Raw genomic sequence first — 21,337 nt, forward strand, 5'->3', positions numbered from 1 at the left:
AAAAAAAAAATTCGAGGAAGATGGAGGCCAGCACATCTCTGACCTGACAATCAGATTCACAGTGAGAAGGGTCAGAGCAGCTTGTAGGAAAGCTTGAACTTCAACAGGTGAATAGTGACTGGGAAGTTATAAGGTGGTAGCAAAATTTAGGCTCTTAGAATCCCACTTGTGACTGACTGTATCCCAAGGAAATGAGAACACTATCTCAAAGAGATACCTGCCCCTCCAGGTTCACTGAAGCATTACTTACAGTAGCCAAGGCACAGAAAGTGACCATCGACAGATGAATGATAGAGAAGGCATGGTACATAAATACAATGGAATATATCATTCAGCCATTAAAAAAGAAGGAAATCCTGCCATTTGTGACAACACGGATGGACCTTGAGGGCCCTCTGCTAAAATGAGATAAGCCAGACAGAGAAAGACAAATACCTTACATTCTCACATGTGGAATCTAAAAGAGGTGAACTCACAGGGACAGAGAGTAGAATGGCGTTTCCTAGGCTAGAGGGTACGTGCAACAGGGAGACATTGCTCAAAGAGGACAAATTCCCAGCCACACAGTGAATAAATTCCGGGGATCTAATGTGCAGCATACTGTATTATGGGGGCACCTGGGTGGCTCAGTTGGTTAAGCATCCACCTTTGGCTCAGGTCATGATCTCACAGTTCGTGAGTTCAAGCCCCATTGGGCTCTCTGTTGTCAGCGCAGCACCCGCCTCAGATCCTCTGTCTCCCTCACTCTCAGCCCCTCTACCATGCACATTCTCTCTCTCCCTATTTCTCTCTCTCTCCCTCTCTCAAAACTAAATAAACATTAAAAACAATGCTGTATTATATACTTGAAAGTTGTTATGAAAGTAGATCTTAAATGTTATGACCACACATGTAAAAAGTATCTCAGGGGATGGAGGTGTTAGCCAACCTTATCGTGGTAATCATTTTGCAGTAGATATGTGTGTCAAATTACCACATTGTACGCCTTAAACTCACATGTGTTACATGTCGATAAAATTCAATAAAGTTGGGGGGAAAAACCTGTAAGCTGTTGAGGGGAGGCAGGAAGAGGTAGTTGTAAAAGAACAGTCCCATGAGGTGCCCACTGTCATGCCATTTCTCACAGATAAAGAAAATAAGACCCAGATATTTGTCCTAGTTCCCTCAACTAAAAAGTGGGAAAGCTGGAATTCAATTCCACGCCTCCTGGTTCGAAGACCAATACTCTCTCTACTTTGGAAACATTGCGTTTTTGGTTAGGATGTAGGAAAAAAAACTACAGCGAGGTACAATGGTAATATTAATAAACATGTACCTTTGGTAATGCTTTTAGCTTTTCCAGGGCAATAAAAATACTGGAATGGGCACACAGCATAGGGCATAATCTTAACAACATCCATACAACCCTTCCATAGAGACATTTACATTGTACAGAAAATGAAACAGGCTCACAGGCTAAGTAACTTGCCCAAAGAGGAACAAGGATGGGCAAAGGAGCAGTGATTCCGGAAGAGGTCAGTCTGGAGGCACTCTTGGTACTGATTTAAAACTTAAGTACCTCACACCTATTAGGATGGCTACTATCCAAAAAAAACAGAAAACAAACAAAAACAAACAAACGAAAACCAGGAAACAATACATGTTGGCGAGGATGTGGAGAAACTGGAATTTTTGTGCATTGCTTCTGGGAATGTAAAATGATGCAGCTGCTGTGGAAAATGGCATGGCTGTTCCTCAAAAAATTGTTTAAAAATTATCATACGCAGAGTGCCTGGCTGGCTCAGTCAGTAGAGCATGTGACTCTCAATCTCGGGGTTGTGGGTTCAAGCCCCACGTTGGGTGTGGAGTCTATTTAAAAATAATAATAATAATAATAATAATAATAATAATAATAGTTTTTAAATGATCCAGTAATTCCACTTTTAGATATATACCCAAAAGAATTGAAAGCACAGTCTCAAAGAAATATTCGTATGCTCACATTCACAGTAGCATTAGTTGGGGTTTTTTTGTTTACTTTTATTTATTTTGAGAGAGAGATAGAGAGAGCAAGCGGGGGAGGGGCAGAGAGAGAGGGAGACAGAATCCCAAGCAGGCTCGGCACTGTTAGTGCAGAGCCCAATGCAGGGCTCGAACCCACGTGGGAACCGTGAGATCATGACCTGAGCCCAAGTCAAGAGTCAGACGCTTAACCGACTGAGCCACCCAGCCACTCCATAGTAGCATTATTTGTAATAGCCAAAAGTTGGAAGCAACCCAACTGTCTATCAACAATGAGTAGATAAACAAAATGTGGTATATACATTGGAATGAAGTATTAATCTTTAAAAAAAAGGAACTTCTTGGGCACCTCACTACCTCACCTCAGGGAGTATCTATTATGTGATACACAGAATGTATCTTTAGGTATAAACTAAGACACCCCCCCAACCCCGACACCTATACCGACAATTGAGTTTAAAACATTTTATGTTCCCATATCTTTCTGTAATCGTTTTTTCTTTCTTGAACAAATTTGCTAATGGCAAAAGCTGAATACACGCTAAAAATGTCAATGATTATACTACCAGTAGCTGTCAATCTGGGAGAAGGCAATCCAATTGCTAATTTAGAAATAGGCAAAATTCATTGAAGGCCTTGAGGTAGCTTTCCTGAAGTGGCTCCCACTGTGGCAAAGACTGCTAGTGCCCATACAGTACCCATCCTTCTCTTTTTTTCCTTTGAAACAGAACACCTGTATTCTTGAGGGGGGCAAAATGCCCAGAGAAAATTACCTTTTCCACATCCCTGGAAGACAGAGATGGCCAGTAAGGTATCAATGGAAGTCCTTAGGCTGGGTTTCTAGAAAAGAATTGTAAAGAGAGCTTATTCAACTGGCAGTTACCCTTTTGGTCTTCTACCCTTCATTCTTTTTTCCTTCAGTCTGACAGACTTCATGGCTGGAGCTGCAGCAGCCTTCTTGAGCCAATGAAGAAATGAGACCAAGAGAATCTCAGTTACCCTGACATCCTTAAGTCACCAAGGCAGTGAGAACAACTCTACCTCCAGTCTTCTTATTAAGAAAATAAGCCCTGGGGCGCCTGGGTGGCGCAGTCGGTTAAGCGTCCGACTTCAGCCAGGTCACGATCTCGCGGTCCGGGAGTTCGAGCCCCGCGTCGGGCTCTGGGCTGATGGCTCAGAGCCTGGAGCCTGTTTCCGATTCTGTGTCTCCCTCTCTCTCTGCCCCTCCCCCGTTCATGCTCTGTCTCTCTCTGTCCCAAAAATAAAAATAAACGTTGAAAAAAAATTTAAAAAAAAAAAAAAAAAAAAAGAAAATAAGCCCTTTAGAGTTTAAAATCATGCAGTGGTGGCAGAGGGGTCTGTACTCTCAGCCAAATGCTATTCTTAAACAGGTAAACTTAGGACACTGAAAAGATCCTATCTTTGTGAAGTAATGAATGATGTTAGAAATGAATCTCTGTGTTAGAAATGAATGGTGCTATTGGGCTCTCTGCTGTCAACACCGCTGAGCGGGCTTCAGATCCTCTGTCTCCCTCTCTCTCTGCCCCTCCCCAGTGCACATGTGCTCTTGCTCTCTCAAAAATGAATGATTCTAATGATAAGGATGATGATGATGATGATGACAATGACATTAACCCTTATGAAGCGCATCCTAGGTGGCAAGCACTGAGGCACAGAAAGGTTAGGTAATTTACCTAAGGTCTCACGGCTATAAATGCTGAGGCTGGGCTTTAAATCCAGGCAGTCTGGAGGCACCTGGGTGGCTCAGTCAGTTAAGCATCTGACTTCAGCTCAAGTCATGATCTCATGGTTCGTGAGTTTGAGCCCCACATCTGGTTCTATGCTGACAGCTCAGAGCCTAGAGCCTGGAGCCTGCTTCGGATTCTGTGTCTCCCTCTCTCGGCCCCTGCCCCACTCACACCCTGTCTCTCTTTGTCTCTAAAAAATAAATTTTAAAAAGAACATTAAAAAAAATCATTGTTAAATCCAGGCAGTCTGGTTCCAGAGTACATGTGTTTAACTTCAAGACAATATCAAACATAACAAACTAATATACACACACATACCAATCTCCACAGACACACTAATCTTAAAGCTTTGTCAATTCATTAATGAAAATTCTTATGATATGTCATCCCTAAATCACTCTTCTATTTGAGAAATTATTTTCTGTAGGACCTGAGATTCTTATAGCTCTGGCAAAACATCTGACTAGCTTCACAGCTGTTTTACGTGTTACCATAAATACTGTTTAGACCATTACCATAGTCTCTGATAGAAAGCCTTCCTGGGGGCGCCTGGGTGGCGCAGTCGGTTAAGCGTCCGACTTCAGCCAGGTCACGATCTCGCGGTCCGTGAGTTCGAGCCCCGCATCGGGCTCTGGGCTGATGGCTCAGAGCCTGGAGCCTGCTTCCGATTCTGTGTCTCCCTCTCTCTCTGCCCCTCCCCCGTTCATGCTCTCTCTCTCTCTGTCCCAAAAATAAATAAACGTTGAAAAAAAAAATTTAAAAAAAAAAAAAAAAAAGAAAGCCTTCCTGTCCACCATCCACCATTACAAGATGAATCTCCCAAAAATGGAGATTTGATCACATCACACCCTTCACCGAAGTCTTCAATGACCTCTGTTACCTGAATAAAGTCCAAACGCCTTAGTCCGTATATGCTCTTGGCAACTTTCCCACCTTCCCACCTCTCCCCTTCACACTCCAAACCCTCCCAATTGAGCCACTGGTTGTGCCCTGTATTCACCTAGGTTTTCCCATCCTGAACCTTGTTATATACTGTCTAGCCTTCCTGGATGCACATCCTCTCTCACTCCTCCCCAAGCCCCATGTGTCCCCATCATACCAAATCCTCAAGCCCCAAATCAAAGCCTCACGTGCCATATTAATGGCTCCTACCTGACAAGCACCAAGCTGTCATGGGTCTGGTCTAGGAGGAAAAGCACTGGGTTTTCTCTAGGTTTTTCACAGGTCTCCACTAAAGAGAGTAAATATAGCCCAGCCCTGCAACAGCCCCACTCTTAGACCAGAGCCAAGGACTGGGATCCCTCCCCTCCAACACACACCCTCCTCAGCCCCCTTCCTGGTGTGCTCTAACTTCCCTCCTTATCTTATCTGATCAAAATCAACACCATGAACAGTCTTCAGGCTAAGAATAGTTCCCAAAGGGATACTTACACCCCTAAGGATATGTAGAAAGGGGTAGGAGAAGGCTGCAGAACCGCTCTGACCAGCTTGAGGGGTCCAGCCAACACGAGGCTGCTGCCCTTCTAATCCACTGACCAAAATCATCCTAGTCAGGGAAACTCAGAAGGGAACTTGCTCAAGGTTGTTACATCACAAGAAGGGGCTTACTTCTCCTAAGAGACTCAAGTAACTGGAGGACTGATTACTATCGGCCAGGCCATGTAGTATCTCACATGGGAAAACAAAGTTTAGTCAAATACAAGGAATCGTCTTCTGGCTTGCAAGTCTCACTGGTTGATACAAAGTTACCAGATTCATTCACTTAAAAACATATTCTAAACAAAGTCCTGCACAATATCCAAACCTTGAGCTACGCAGTATGGCTAATTTTAGTTTTCCTCCAGGTAAGCTACACCTATCAGTGTTCTCTGAGCAAGTGCCCATTCCCGGGGAGACACTGGCTCTTCTTCGCTCACCTGACACCTAGCTCTCAGAGGCCTCGCATGCAGCGTGTGGTGACCTGGCTGCTCCATCCTCCCAACAAGCAGCCATCCGCTCTTCCAGCCTCCAGGAAGACTAACACTCTACCCTGCACATGCCAGATGTTCTAAAAGGCTTGAAGGAATGAAAGAATAAGAGTCCCCCAAATCAGCCACACTTACTGGTTAATTAGGCAAATCACTTGGCCATCCCCACACTCTTCTCCGGCTCCCTTCCTCTGCCACTGCCTCCCCCACCCCTGCCTGGAAAAACAAGGCAATCAATGAAAGTGCTGCCAAAGAGGAGACAAGAAGAGTAACAGGGCATCTGAGTCACTCTTGGACCCCTGTTACATAGGGGGTTAGATGAGCTTTTCCAAAGCACCACTAATACTCTCTTTAAAAATCTATTTAAAAATAGATTTCTAAAGTCTCCCCACCCTGCAATCACACACGGCCCTTACAGAGGAAGCCACAGCATGGAAGAGAGTGGTTCATACCCTTTCCTTTGTCAGTGAACCCACCAACCCTCCCCAATTTAACATTTAACTCATTTAAATTAAGGAAAATTCTATTTCCAGCTCAAAGAGGATTTCACAAAACAGCAGAGGGTCATTGTCCCTGTGGTGTGTGAACCCAAGCCCAGCTCCACCCATATCTATGTTGTGGGGAACAGAATTTCCTCAACATCCTCAAAGGAAACATTACTTCCTAAAAGGAAAACCGCAGTGGAGACTGATGGTCACCTCCGGGAGCAGTCAGGCCACTGTCGTGCAGGCAATCAAGAATGTGAAAAATGCCAGTGCTAAAATCAGACACTGGAATACACTGAATCAGGTTTAAAGGAGTGCCTTTTCCCAGCCTGAAGTCCACAAAACATCCAGAAGAATCTCTTTTTTGTCTCTGACCACGAAGGAAGAAGAGGAATCATTTTGATGGGGAAAGAGTAAATAATGGTAATAAATGTCTGTCGCTCCTGTGCCACAGATGCCTCTAAAGGTCAGGGTCCCCCCAGGATGTGACTCCAGGCACTGGCCTTGTGCTGTGGGCCCTCACTTCCCTTATCAGAGCAAAATCAACACAACAGACCGTCCTCAAGCTAAAAATACTTCACAAAGGGGAAACTGTAACCGTAAGGCTGTATAGAAAGGGGCAGGAGGGGGGCCCAAGGGAAGCTCTGACTGGTCCAGCCAACATGAGGCTACGGCCTTTCTGACCTACCGACCAAAGTCACCCAAGTCAGAGAAATCCAGAAGGCAGCTCAAGAAAAAAAGCAGCATGAGGTGAAATAGGATTTGAGCACATCAACAGTGTGGATGGAAATACTGGTACAAAACCCAGGAAATTCCCACTTGGTTGACAAATAAATCAAGCAGTTCTGTGTCCAAAGGCACAGTACAATTAAGCATTAACCAGTTACAACATTTAACTCCCCATTAATAGCCCTGGGAACTGAGGGGCTCAATAACACCTCAGTCACCAACCTGTTTACCAATTATTTCATTTAAAGCTGTGCGATTTAAGATAAGGACATTCGAGTGGGATAGGTCAGCCTCAGGAAGAATGATAATGCCTCTACCAGCACTGCCTAGAAGTAACACAGTATCAGAGATGGAGACCGTTTTTATTTAAAGAGTCATTGGGGTGAAGGAAGCCCTTCAGTCTGGTACTGAGGTCAAAGTAGCTGATCACATTACCTTGTTTTGTTTACGTTTTAATGTCAGAATAATGCAATAATTCCCACCTGCAAAGGAATACCTGTAGCGCATACATCTAAGTTGTGAAGCATACTGGTAAATTCAGCACCCATCATCACGAGGGTGCAAGTGCATCTATCACAAGGGAGTCCTGGCAAGGGGACATATTTTCATCGCTATTAGTCAGCATCTTTGAATCTGACCCACTGATTAATGACCACTCCAGATTTTAGGATCTTTTCCTAAAACTTGTGGTCTCCCATGATTAAGGCATTCCCAGGAATACACTGAGGAGGACGGGTTTCCTTTACAAGCCAATCAAGTGAAATAGAGCCAAGCCACTTCAGTTCTTCACCTACAAAACATGCTACCCAGTGTTCATGGTAAGTTAGGAAAGTCACATCCACAAGGCGTGCACAAACCTATTGTAGTAAAGGTACTCAACTACATTTGAGCCAAAGACTCAGCACTGCACCCAAAAAGAGGGTGCCATATGAAAGGCAAGAGGTGAGAAAGACTTCCTCCTCCTTACCTCTCCATCCTTTCTCCAATTGTACTCACTATCCTATTCATTCCGTATGAGTTTTTAAACCAAAAAAAGCACAGAAGTTCAGGGGGAGAGGGCACAGCCATCAACATTACATGGAGGGGTGGCAAGTGCCCCCTAACCCTGGAGAGGTCTAATGTCCACACATTCTTCTCATGGTGTCCCAATATACGACACCCAACATTTATATCCCAGTTCTGTCTCTTATACATGTGTGGACTTAGACATGGTGTTTTACTGCTCTATGCCTGTTTCATCATTTGTGCTTAATCATGTCCATCCCACAGAAAGGGATGACATCAGATAAAGTATGTGAAGTCCCCGTAAGCTGATTATTATTGTATACATGTTTGTGTCTGTGTTGTTGTTGTTGTTGTTGTTGTTGTTGTTGTTGTTAGGAGATATTGAGGGCAAGATCAGAAAACAGGGCAAAAGCTAGATTAAAGGATACGTTGCCCTACATTCTGATTAAATGCTTATAACAAGACAGGAACATCTTTTCAGAAAAGAAATTAACCCTTCTTTAGATATTAGAAAGAGAACTTAAAGTTATGCCCAGTAGTCCATTGATGCCTATTGATATTAGAATTCATTCTCATTTATGCAAATTGGTGCAGCCACTCTGGAAAACAGTGTGGAGGTTCCTCGGAAAATTAAAAATAGACCTACCCTATGACCCAGCAATAGCACTGCTAGGAATTTACCCAAGGGATACAGGAGTACTGATGCATAGGAGCACTTGTACCCCAATGTTTATAGCAGCACTCTCAACAATAGCCAAATTATGGAAAGAGCCTAAATGTCCATCAACTGATGAATGGATAAAGAAATTGTGGTTTATATACACAATGGAGTACTACATGGCAATGAGAAAGAACGAAATATGGCCCTTTGTAGCAACGTGGATGGAACTGGAGAGTGTGATGCTAAGTGAAATAAGCCATACAGAGAAAGACAGATACCATATGTGTTCACTCTTATGTGGATCCTGAGAAACTTAACAGAAACCCATGGGGGAGGGGAAGGAAAAAAAAAAGAGGTTAGAGTGGGAGAGAGCCAAAGCATAAGAGACTCTTAAAAACTGAGAACAAACTGAGGGTTGATGGGGGGTGGGAGGAAGGGGGGGTGGGTGATGGGTATTGAGGAGGGCACCTTTTGGGATGAGCACTGGGTGTTGTATGGAAACCAATTTGACAATAAATTTCATATATTAAAAAAAAAAAGAATTCATTCTCATTTAACAAATATTTTATACGTATGTATTATGCCAGGCACCAAGCTGGGCATCAGGAATACAGTGATAAACAAGAAAGCAAGGTCCTGGCGTCAAGGGGGTTATATTCTAGTTGGGGAAGGGGAGACAATAAGCAAGTGAACAAATTAACAGACAATTTCAATGTGGTGCTAAGAAGGAAAAAATAGGGTACAATGCTTCAGTCTAGCTGCTGGTGGATGGGGGAACTATTTTGGATGTGCTGGTCAAGGAAGGCTCACCTGAAGAAGTATAATTTAATGTAAGGGAATAAAGTGGTTCCAGTACAGGGAATAGCAAGTTCTCCAGGGGCCAGGAAGCCCTTGGCAAGTTCAAGGGCCTAGAAGAAGGCCAGGATGGCTGCATGCTTTAACAAAGTGCTTCTCAACTTGGCAAGCAGTGAAATCCCCAGGAGAGCCGTAGGAGCCCCTGATGTTGGAGTCTGCTCCCAGACTCGAATAGGATTGCCCTGGTGCAGCCTGGGCATGGGGAGTTTGCCAGGCTCCCCAGATGTTTCTGAAGCACATTCCAAGTTGAGACCCACACAGGATAAGCTGGCAGATGAGGCTCAGTAAAGAGTCCTAGGGCACTTGGGGATTGAGGCCTTCCTCTTTTAAAGGCCACTTCCAAACCTTTGTTCCTGTCAGCAATTACACCAAACACACAGGTGAAGGCCAGGTTGGAGCACATGTCCACAGTAGGTGGAAATGACTAATTACTTTTTATTTTCACTTCACAGCCTGGAAGCAGGCAAGACTATGTGTGTGAAGTATTTACTCCCTGGAGGTTTGACTTTTCCTCCTGAAGGAATACTTCCAGGAAAACGTTGCTAGTAAATCGGCTTAATCCCTATCCCTATAAATTATCTGCGACTTCTGAGTTAAAGTGTTTTTAAAAAATACCAAAAAGAAGGCATAAATTAATTGTAATTATCTCTGTCATCCCATAAAATGCATAATTAAAAATTAACACAGCATGACAATGGATGGGGAGTGAACAGGGTCTATAATCCAGATGTCGAGAAATAATGACCAGCCGAGAGACAGTCGGGCAAGGTTGCTGCTGTCATCTGGCCTATTTTACGGCACATGTCATAAGGCGGTAAAATCACCTGTAAAAGGACGGTTCCTGTAAAAGAAGTAGATAATCATAACGACTGTGGGTTTGGTGACAAGAAGCACACCAAAGTCACCGTAGTGGTCTCCTCCCGGGAGGGAGGCGGGAGAACAAAGAACACCTTTATCAGGAATACTTTATTTCTTCCATTTCAGAAGCACTGAGGCAAACATGGCACAACGTTAAAACTCTTCATTAATTCTAGGGAGTGGTCCATGAATGCTCCTGCTATTACTGCCTGTACTTTTCTGTATGAAAAAAGAAAAGAGAGCATGTTTAAAGGGTAAAACTTCTTCATTTAACACTTCTTGTATAATGCGTGAAATTGGGCTGAAACCCTGTAATTATTTCTTCCTTACGGTTTGCCAGTTTCGGAGGCCGTGCTCCTGAATTCTTCACCAGCATCTGTGCTCCTTTTATATTAATGCTCGAGAGCTGTGAATCGCCTAGTAGACTGTCTAGTTCACATTCTCCCCTGTTATTCAATGGAATTACCCCTCAATCTCCCCTCTGACATTTCTTCTAAAAGTACCCCAGAAAGAAGGATTAATTAGACAGTCACCATATTCTCCAAGGAAGATGGACTCTGTGGTTCACCACCCCACCAGAACCCTGCTGCTACCTCAGAGATTTCGGGTCAATCTTTACATATTCTTTTTTTTTCTTAATTTACACTTTCAATATAAATATATTTTGGAGGACAATTTGACTTTAGGCTCTTGTACGTCTTTAAAGGAGAATTCATAGTCCTTGTGCCAAGTCAGGCCCAATAAAAAGTAAGTAATCATCAAAAGTGATAGTTTAGCAGTGCTGGAGGGAGAAAAGACAGAAGCTGAAAGTTTTAAAACTGCTATTTTCAACCTGAAATGTTTATCAATCAATTTTACAGCAGCGGAAAACATTTCCCTCCTGCAGGAAGGTGGGGCGGGGAGGAAGCAGAAAAAGACACAAAGGAAGAGATTCCAACAAGTTCAACAATAAATTTTAACAGGACTCACTTTGGTGATGAAATATAGTAGATCAAATCTTGTATGCTGAATGGCAGGAAGTAATGTATTCCAACACTGTAGTATCTATTTAAAGGGACAGCACATGGGAATGCAAGCTGGTGCAGCCATTCTGGAAAACATTATGGAGGTTCCTCAAAAAACTGAAAATAGAACTACCCTATGACCCAGCAATTGCACTACTAGGCATTTACCCAAGGGATACAGGTGTGCTATTTCGAAGGGACACATGCACCCCCATGTTTATAGCAGCACTATCAACAATAGCCAAAGTATGGAAAGAGCCCAAATGTCCATCGATGGATGAATGGATAAAGAAGATGTGGTGTGGAGTATTACTCGGCAATCAAAAAGAATGAAATCTTGCCATTTGCAGCTACGTGGATGAAACTGGAGGGTATTATGCTAAGTGAAATTAGTCAGAGAAAGACAAAAATCATATAACTTCACTCATATGAGGACTTTAAGAGACAAAACAGATGAACATAAAGGAAGGGAAGCAAAAATAATATAAAAACAGGGAGGGGGACAAAGCAGAAGAGACTCATAAATATGGAAAACAAACTGAGGATTACAGGAGGGGTTGTGGAAGGGGGGATGTGCTAAATGGGTAAGGGGCACTAAGGAATCTACTCCTGAAATCATTGTTGCACTATATGCTAACTAATTTGGATGTAAATGTTAAAAAATAAAAAATAAAAAAAGTTAAAAAATAAATAAATAAAGGGACAGCACAAATAAAACTTATATGAAAGCTTCTAGAGTACAAATTGCTAAGTCAACGTTACTACACTTAAAAATTAGTTTTTGCGGCGGGGTGGGGGGACCTCCTGGGTGGCTCAGTCAGTTAAGCATCTGATTCGATTTCAGCTCAGGTCATGATCTCACAGTTCTTGAGATTGAGCCCTGTGATGGGCTCTATGCTGACAGTGCAGAGCCTGCTTGGGATTCTCTCTCTCCCCCTCTCTCAACCTCTGCCCCATTCTCTCTCCCTCTCTCTGTCAAATTAAATAAATAAGCTTTAAAAAAAGAATTAGTATTTTTCAGAAGCTTAATTGCCCAATGTATCTCAGGCAATTAAAAAAGAAGAACACTGAGTGTCCCCTAATTTATTTCTATTCCCAGCTGACACGTGGCTTGCCCACAGGTGGCCATTTCCTGCCTCTTTGCTGGGATGTCCCACACTCTTCAAAACTAGGAAAGGGTAAACTAACAGCATGTGGCATCTTTGACATGCCTGGCATGAGTGGGCTAGCCACTTTCAAATCTTACTTCATTGATTTTTCTCAAGAATCCCAAATATGGTATCATCTCCAGTTTACCAATGAGGAAGCTATGTGTCCAAGATCACAGGAGTAATAAAATGGTGAGGCCAGGTTGGAACTCATGGCTATTCAACTCCAAAACTCACACTCCTTCCTTTGTACCCCGCCCAACTACATAGGAACACTAAGAGTACAGATGCGCCAAAGAAGATCTTAGCTGCCTGCACTAGGTACCAAGGAATGGTTGTAATGGTTGTAATTCACATCGCCTACCTCTATCAATGAACACTCTATTTCTGAAGATTTATTCTGCTTGTTCTCCAAGGGCCTAAGTGGCCCCAGAGTGCTTCTACCAAACTACCAAACTGAGCACATCCTAAAGACATGCCCACAAAACTCTTCCTTATTCTCCATCAAGTCTCTGCACTCCAACCACCACCATCAAAAAACAGACGCACCAACCACTGCATTTCTTTTAATTGCCTTCTGGACCAAAATGGTACCAAGAAAGAAAAAAATCACGCGGACAATTTCTGTTACCTTACTAAAGATAGGTGACCATCTCACTGCGGTCCCTAAATGCACATATAGCAACACCGGCAGCATTTTCAAAACTGTGCAGAGGGCAGAGTTTGACAGGAAGCATCCCAGCTGTGGTAACTGACTGTTTGCCATAAGAGCTACTAGGTGAACCCTGTGCAGAACATTTAAAAATGTCATTATAAGGAAACACAGTCACAATCTTCCCCTCCAACAAAAAATATTTTCAATAAACAGCCTAGAATGTTCTCTCTTCCTCCTGTCTCCCAACGCCCAATCCCATCACTTTCAGGAAAGCTCACCTGATTAGTACCCGTCTACTCTAAATAGCTCCTTTATCCTGAATTCCCAGATTCTCCTTTATTGCTGAATTATCAAATAACGGTTTGTGCTGGTTTGTGAGATTTTAAGCCATTTCACAAGGACTGGACTCTGTCGAGGGTATACAGAGCCATTGGACAATTTCTGCTCTCAGGAAGGTGAGCCACACTGAACAGAGAGGGATAATAAGCCACATACTGTACCACATAAGAGATTTGGGGAGCACAAAAGAAAGGGGTAGGGAAAGAAGTTCAGGAAAGGCCTCAGGTAAGAGGTAGCATTTCAATGGATTCTAGATGCTGAGTTGGATTTCCTCAAAGAAAACTTTGTAAAGAGGGATGAAGATTTAATAGATATAGGAGTTGAATTGTGGCCCCCCAAAAAGATATGTTGAAGTCCTAACTTCCATTACTCAGAATGTGACCTTATTTGGAAATAGGGTTGTTGCAATTAGATACGATGAGGTCATACTGGAGCAGGGTGGGCCCTTAGTTCAATATAACTGGTACCCTTACAAGAAGACACCCATGTGAACATAGGGACACACAGGAGAACGCCATGTGACAATAGTCAGATTTGAAAGATGCAGCTACAAGCCAAGGAACACTAAGGAGTACTTGCAAAATACCAGAACCTGGGAATAGGCAAGGAAGGATTCTCTCTTACAGGTTTCAGAGGGAGCATGGCTCTGCCCACACCATGATTCTGACTTTCAGCCTTCAGAATAGAGACAACACATTTCTGTTTTTTAAGTCACCCATTATGTAGTAACTCTATTATGGCAGCCCTAAGAAACTAATGCAATAGGGGATTGGAAGAAAGAGGAAAAAAACAAGATGTGGTGAAAGGCAACCACAGAAGATATTCACAAAATGACTTTCTGTAACTTGCAGGAGACCTATGCCCTACTTTACTTTGCTGAGAATGAGCTCACCTCAGCATCCTCCCCTCTGCATCCAAAGGGTTCTCTGGCTTTACCTCACTTCCCTGCAGCCTGTCCTTAAATGAAGGAGCTGTTTCTCCTTTCACAGGCTAGACCTGCTACCTTGCTTTAATTACTTGAATCCAAGGACTTCCCATTCATCATTTCTATGTTTTACTCCAATTATTTCATACCTCCATTGTCTGCTGAGTAAACCACAGATAACTTCCTACAATTCCACTTTCCCTCTCCCCAATCCCCACAGGCTGACCTCCCATCTTTTCTATTTAAAAGAAGCCTAGGGTAGATTCCTCCACTCTCTCACTGCCCATTCACAACTCAACCTTTCATTCAATGACCTCTCCTGACCTGCCTATGGAAACAGTTATGGAAGGACAGCTGGTCAGTCTGCCTGATCACTGACTCTTACAGACACTATCGTTTTCACTTTCCACAATATTTTTGTATTGCTTCACATGAACATCCACTTTCCCCCTACATGAAATGCTCTCTTCTTCTGGCTCCTGGAAGAACACACTGTTCTCCACTCACCTCCCTGACTGCTCCTTTCCTGTTTCCTTTCTTGGTCAAGATCATTTTGGTGCTCCTTTCCCATGTCACCACTGTACTTTGTACTGACCTCTGTTATGGCAGTTCTGCCCTATACCTTCAGTCAGTCAGAGCTTACCTTCGAACACCATTACACTGCTCCACATGAAGGGTAAAGGCCTTACCATGGTATGTGTGGTGGAGTCCTAATTCCTCAGTCTCATTACCTGTGCTATTGTTGTCATACATTCTAAAAAGTAGGTTAGGGGACACCTGGGTGGCTCACTCAGTTGGGCATACAACTCTCGGTTTTGGCTCAGGTCACGATCTCACGGTTTGTGAGTTCAAACCCCGCATTAGGCTCTGTGTTGGCAGCTCAGAGCCTGCTTCAGTTTCTCCCTCTCTCCCTCTATCCTTCCCCCCAGCCCCCTCTCAAAATAAATAAACTTTTTTTTAAGTTACAAATATACAATACAGTGCAACTATTTTGCTTTGAACAATGTTCTTTTAGAATTAAAAGTAGGAAAAATTGAATTTTTCAATTCAATTACCTTCATTTATTTCATACCCAGTGTTCTTCATTTCTCTGTAGAGACCCAGAATTCTATCTGGTATCATAATCCTACTGCCTAAAGACCTTTCTTTAACATTTCATGTAGCGTTGATGAGCTGGCAATGAATTTCCAGCTTTTGTTTGAGGAAATCTTTCATTCTCTTTCATTTCTGAAATAGATTTTCACTAGGCATAGAATTCTGGGTTGACAGCTCTTTGCTTTTAGCACTTTAAAAAATGTCACTTCATTATATTCTAACTTGCATAGTTTCTGAACAGGGATAATTCTTATCTTGGTTCCTCTGTAATGTGTCCTTTTCTCTCTGGCTGCCTTTAGGATTTTCTCCTTTAGGATTTTCTCCTTTTTTTAATTTTTTATTTTTATTTTTTGGTTGATAAACGTATGAGTATTATTTGCCTACGTGTGTTTTGTTTTGGTATATTCATCCTGACTGGTATCATCTGAGTTTCTTGGGTCTGTGATTTGGTGTCACTAATTTTGCGAACTTCTCAGCCATTATTTCTCCAAATATTTTTTGCCTTCCCCACTCTATCTTCCGTCTCCTTCTGGTGATCCGATAAAGTATACGTTTGATTGTCTGATACCACCCCGCTGGTCTTGGATGTTCTTTTTGTTTCGTTCTGTTGTTGGTTTTACTTTTTTTCTCTTTGTGCTTCAGTTTGGGTAATTTCTGTTGCCCCACAGGATCTTGCCCATTGTCCACCATTTCTATTACAGCAGTTAGTCTATTTAATCATAGTTATTTTAAAGTCCCTGCCAGATAGTTCCAACATCCGTGACATATCCAGTCTGATTCTAATGATTGCTTTGTCTCCTGTTTTTTGTTTTTGTGGCTTTCTTTTGTCTTTTCATATGCCTCATAGTTGTTGTTTTTTTTTTGTTTTTTTTTTTTTAAGTTTGGGCATCTTAGATAAGAGAGCAGAGGCAAGGTAAATATTTTTTTAATGCCTGGAAATGTGCACGCCTTTCCTTCTGCCTGGCCTTGAGTGTCAGGGTTTGCACTAATCTAATCGGGAGCTGGGCTGGCTTAGAAGTCTGTTGTTGCTGTGGTGATCCTCGGTGACCCACAGGCTAGTCATACCCTGTGCTCAGTCTATTTTATACCCTGAATGCCAGTCTATTTGTTTTCCAATGATTGCTGCACCCTTGGCCTTCAATCTTTTCTTTTCACCATGCCCACAGAGAAAGTCTGCCTCTTGCAAATTAGTTACTACCTCATGCTTGTTACCCTGGTGGTGGAGTGGGGATAGAGAGTGTCCTCTGTTATTCTGATTTATCCCCAATGTTAGGCAGGTACCATATCCCTGAATCTTGGGGAAGATGGCCTATTCGGTGATCCTGCCCATCCCTCAGTAACCCTGCCCTCTCCTGAGTTCAGAGTCCTGAATCCAGCTTGTAATCTTGCCCCTCCCCCACCAGGGTTGAGGTTTTTTTTTTTTTTTCCTGTTTTCTTCCCCAGCTACAGAAAGATTTTACCAGTGCCCAAAAGATGATGGTGTTTGTTGCCTCTCTCCCAAAACAAAGCTTCTGTTCTATAGAGGAGATACAAAAGAAATCTAGGCAAAATTTCTTGCCCTTTTCAGAGCAGCTGCTGTTTCTTCTCCTGGTTCGGCTCCACAGAGAACACTTTCCCTGGACTTTCTCAAACTTTTCTGTGAGTGACTAGCATAGTTCGTGGAGAAAAACTTGCAAGAGGGTACAAACACCCACCCCCATGTTTTCAACCCCGAGGGCTTCCCTCACTTTCGCCAGTGCTCACTCAGCCAGCCTGCACCATTCTCCAGTCACCCTGGCTGAATTCCTCTTCAGTAGCTCACACAGTGCGTTAGTGCTTGTGTCTCATCCCTCCCTGCAAACGCCCACCTCTCTCTATGTTCTGGATCTTGCACCCTCAGTACTATCTTTGGCTCAAGAACAGTTGTTAACTTGCTCTTTGTCCAGTTTTTTTTTTTCACTGTAAGGTTGAGAGCAAAGTGCTTTCCAGATCTTTCCATCCCTCTGCATCTTCAACTGGAAAATGAAATACCTCTTTGCATTTTCAACCTATTCACTCCACCAAGAATGACCTTTTTACTCACAGACATATGTATCTGTGCTATGCAGATGTTGGGGGTTTTGTATATAATTATCATCCTAAGAAATAACTGCTTTTGGCAGGGAAGAGGAATGGAATGAGCTTAGTTACTGAGTCCCAAGCACAGTGCTTGATGCTTTTGCATTTTCTAATTTAAGCCTCATAACTTAAAAGGTATCTATATTATGAACCAAATTTGTGGCATGAGGGAACTGAAGCTCAGTAACTTGCTGAAGGTCACATAACTGCTAAGTGGCAAAGTTGAGATTCAAGTCTGGATCCTCCAAAGGCTATTCCCAGCATCCGGCTCTGCCCCACCAGCTCTACTGGGCCTGGCCAACCTGTGTGGCCAACTGCACAGTGGTTTCTGTTCACAGTGAACATGGAGGCCACTTGACACAAACTTTTGTGACCATAAAGAAGGAGGTTCATAAGGCCTTGGGTTGGGACTTGGGAGCTGCCTGGTGAAATGCCCACACCCTTTCAGAAAGGCCATTATAGAAACACAACATGTAGGGGCACCTGAGTGGCCCAGTCAGTTAAGCATTCCACTCCTGATTCTGGCTCACGGCATGATCTTGAGGTTCATGAGTTTGAGCCCCGTGTCAGGATCCGCACTGACAGCACAGAGCCTGTTTGGGATTCTCTCTCTCCCTCTCTCTGTCTCTGCTCCTCTCCAGCTCACATGTGCTCACTTGCTCTCTTTTTCTCTCTCTCTCTCAAAATAAATAAATAAACAGGGGCACCTGGGTGGCTCAGTCAGTTAAGCATCCAACTTCAGCTCAGGTCATGAGTTCACTTGTGAGTTCAAGCCCCGCATCAGGCTCTGTGCTATTAGCTCAGAGCCTGGAGCCTGCTTTGGATTCTGTCTCCTTCTCCCCACAGCAACCCTCCCCCTCCCCCCGCCCCGCTCACTCTTTGTCTCTCAAATGTAAAATAAAACATAAAAAAAAAATTTTTAATAAATAGACATTAAAAAAAGAAGAAGAAAGAAACACAGCATCTAGTCCAAACCCTCAGGATCCATCCTCACCGTCAGGTCTCAGAGTGTGTGCCTGGCAGGCAAGTGGGAGGGATAGGCCACCAGTTGAGTGGCCGCTGAGGACCGAGCATGCCTCACAACCACAGGGAAAGTCTGTGTAGGACTGAGCTTCCCTTTACCCCTCCTCATGTCACCCCACCAGGCGCACTAAGTCACTAATGAGCAACTTTAATTTCCTTGGAGGAAGCCGCTGCCATTGTATCTCATTCAATACAGGTTCAAGGGAAAGTTACTTTGTGTGACAGAAGCGAGGTACAACAAATTTACTGTGTGGCTGCTGCCATGGCCGATATAACAAAGGATTGTTCCAGGGGGTCACAGAGACAGAGAGCACGTAAGAGGAGATTACTGACAATGTGGCAGCACAATGGCCTTTCAAGTCTCAAGGCTACGAGTTCACTGCCAGGTCTCCAGACTCTGTGTGTACAGTATATGGATATTGACAAACGCAACAAATTCTATAATCACCACCACAATACCTTAAAAAACAGTCCCACTACTGCAAACATTCTCTTCAAGTTCCTCTTTGTGTCGTTTTGGGATTAGGATAACACCAAACAGCTAGCAGGCCCTGGTTCCCAGGACCCAATTCCCTGAGTTCTCGATCGGGACCAAGTTAGCCACAACCCCACCTTGGTTGCCCAGGAACCACAAACCCATACCATATTCCTGTAGACTATTTTCTTCAAGGCAAGAGACCATTTCTAGTTTCTCACTCTTTAATCCCAAAAGGGTTCCTTAATCTAGCCTCGGGCACTGCTATGTAGCAGGCACCAATATCCCCAAGGCCCAGGAGCCCTACAACAGCCCCTGCCCTGTCCACCCAGTCAGAGATTGGAGCATCATGAGCCTCAGCTAACTCTCTCCCTGGAGCTGCAGGGCTCAGTGCCAACGGTCCACATTTATGATGCCTGAAAGGTTCAGAACATAAAAGGCTTTAATTTCTTATCCATTTTCCTGTTGACAAAGTGAAAGCCAAACAGTGAAACTGGAACAAATGTGCACAGTTCCTATGCTGCGTGCACAATTCCTGTGCTGTGTACACAGTTCCTGTGCCATGTGTACAATCCGTATGCTTCAGAAATGCATGGTCACCAGAAATGCATCTGTGTTTTTAAAATAATCCAATTGAGCACATTCTCTTTTCTTTTTTCTTGCCATCAGTGTACTGTTTTTATTTTATATGAACTTATAATTATCATAGGCAATGTTTTCCCATCATGAATACTTAGTAATTCTTTTAATGTTTATTTATTTTTGAGAGAGAGAGAGACAGACAGAGTGTGACCAGAGGAGGAGGGGCAGAGAAAAGAGGGAGACACAGAATCCAAAGCAGGCTCCAGGCTCCAAGCTGTCAGCACAGAGCCAGATATGGGGTTCGAATCCTCAAACCGTGAAATCATGACCTGAGTGGAAGTCAGATGCTTAACTGACTGAGCCACCCAGGAGCCCCAAGTACTTAGCAATTTTCAAAAACACTGCTTTGATCATGTTACTTCCCTGCCCCAAAACACTTCACAGTTTGCCATTGTTTACCTGATAAAGTCCAAACCATTTAGCCATCCCTAAATTTGCCCACATTGCCTCCCGTGATGCCTCCATACAAAGCTATGCTCTGATTCCACAGGACTTTTTTCCAAACTACCCCCTACCCCCTCTGCAAGTGTGGCCCCATGAAACCCTCTCAGGCCAAGAAGAAGAATGAATTTCCTCCCTTACCTAGATTTCTATAATCCACACTCTTCATCAGCCCAAGCCAGCTTGAGCTGTTATGGCTGTTGACAGACCTCTCTGCCCTACAAGATCTCCCAGGATCAGAAAGAGTTGAGGGGCACCTGGGTGGCTCAGTCAGTTAAGCATCTACTTCCTCAGGTCACGATCTCATAGTCCATGAGTTTGAGCCCCGCATCAAGCTCTCTTCTGACAGCTCAGAGCCTGGAGCCTGCTTCAGATTCTGTGTTTCCCTCTCTGCCCCTTTCCCACTCACACTCTGTCTCTCACAAATGAATAAATGTTAAAGAAAAATTTTTAAAAAAAGAAAGAAAGAAAGAAAGAAAGAAAGAAAGAAAGAAAGAAAGAAAGGAGTTGAGCTTCTCCTAAGTAGCTGTCTTTGCCTTACTGACACTGTGAACTGGATAAAGAATTCTTTTCCTCTTACCTGCTCACTGTTAAAAAGCTGAAAGCTAAATTTGTCTCCTATGTCTAGCAAAATATACAGGACCCTGTGGCATAGATTTTGTATAGTAACTTAAACTTGAGCTCTGGCTAAAATCATAAGCCCTACCCTTATTTTTTTCTTTGACTCATTTGTCTTTCTGACTTGTTTTATGTTGCTACATGTATATATGTTTCTAGAGGAAGGATGAGAATGTATAAGAAAGTGAAATTCATTCCTGACCATGCTGGCACAGACATCCTGCACTCTCCACGATACAAAGTTGGCAAGGGGCAGTTTACATGCTGATATTTGTCATTATATGAAGATGTCCCTGGAAGTAAGTCATTATATGAAGATGTCCCTGGAAGATGTCCCTGGAAGTAAGTCAGTCAGGCTGCTGCTGTTACAACCAACCAGGATTCATAAGATACTTAACCCTGCTGCGGTAAACAACACTGAAGCCCTGATCCAGCCACAAGTCAGAAATTTCCCATTGCATTAAGATATTTTCAGAAAAACTGCAAGAATATCCATACTTGCCAAAGCCATCTACGTGCGACCCCTATCAAAATCCCAATGGCATTTTTCATTGAAATAGAAAAAA

At 43.3% G+C, this 21,337-nt stretch overlaps 1 protein-coding gene and 1 non-coding gene across 9 annotated transcripts in view; one reads left to right on the forward strand and one right to left on the reverse strand.

The window, feature by feature from the left end:
* Positions 1 to 21,337, reverse strand: part of CSGALNACT1 (chondroitin sulfate N-acetylgalactosaminyltransferase 1) — a 345,395-nt gene that overhangs the window by 285,727 nt on the left and 38,331 nt on the right. For 5 of the 8 annotated variants that reach the window (XM_030312503.1, XM_030312494.1, XM_030312493.1 and 2 more), the window contains exons 1-2: positions 5,181 to 5,265; positions 2,775 to 2,841 (exon numbers count right to left, since the gene is read on the reverse strand). The exons of 2 other annotated variants lie outside the window; for them this stretch is intronic. The gene's annotated coding sequence lies outside the window, so the exon portion shown is untranslated. Of the gene's footprint in view, positions 1 to 2,774; positions 2,842 to 5,180; positions 5,266 to 11,278; positions 11,400 to 21,337 lie in introns of those variants that run through there. One more of the 8 variants, XM_030312499.1, reaches the window with a different exon arrangement.
* Positions 1,770 to 1,842, forward strand: TRNAE-CUC. Its single transcript has one exon. It is a non-coding gene; the product is annotated as a tRNA-Glu (tRNA).

Source organism: Lynx canadensis, chromosome B1, assembly GCF_007474595.2.
Source record: "Lynx canadensis isolate LIC74 chromosome B1, mLynCan4.pri.v2, whole genome shotgun sequence".
Taxonomy (NCBI): Eukaryota; Metazoa; Chordata; class Mammalia; order Carnivora; family Felidae; genus Lynx; species Lynx canadensis.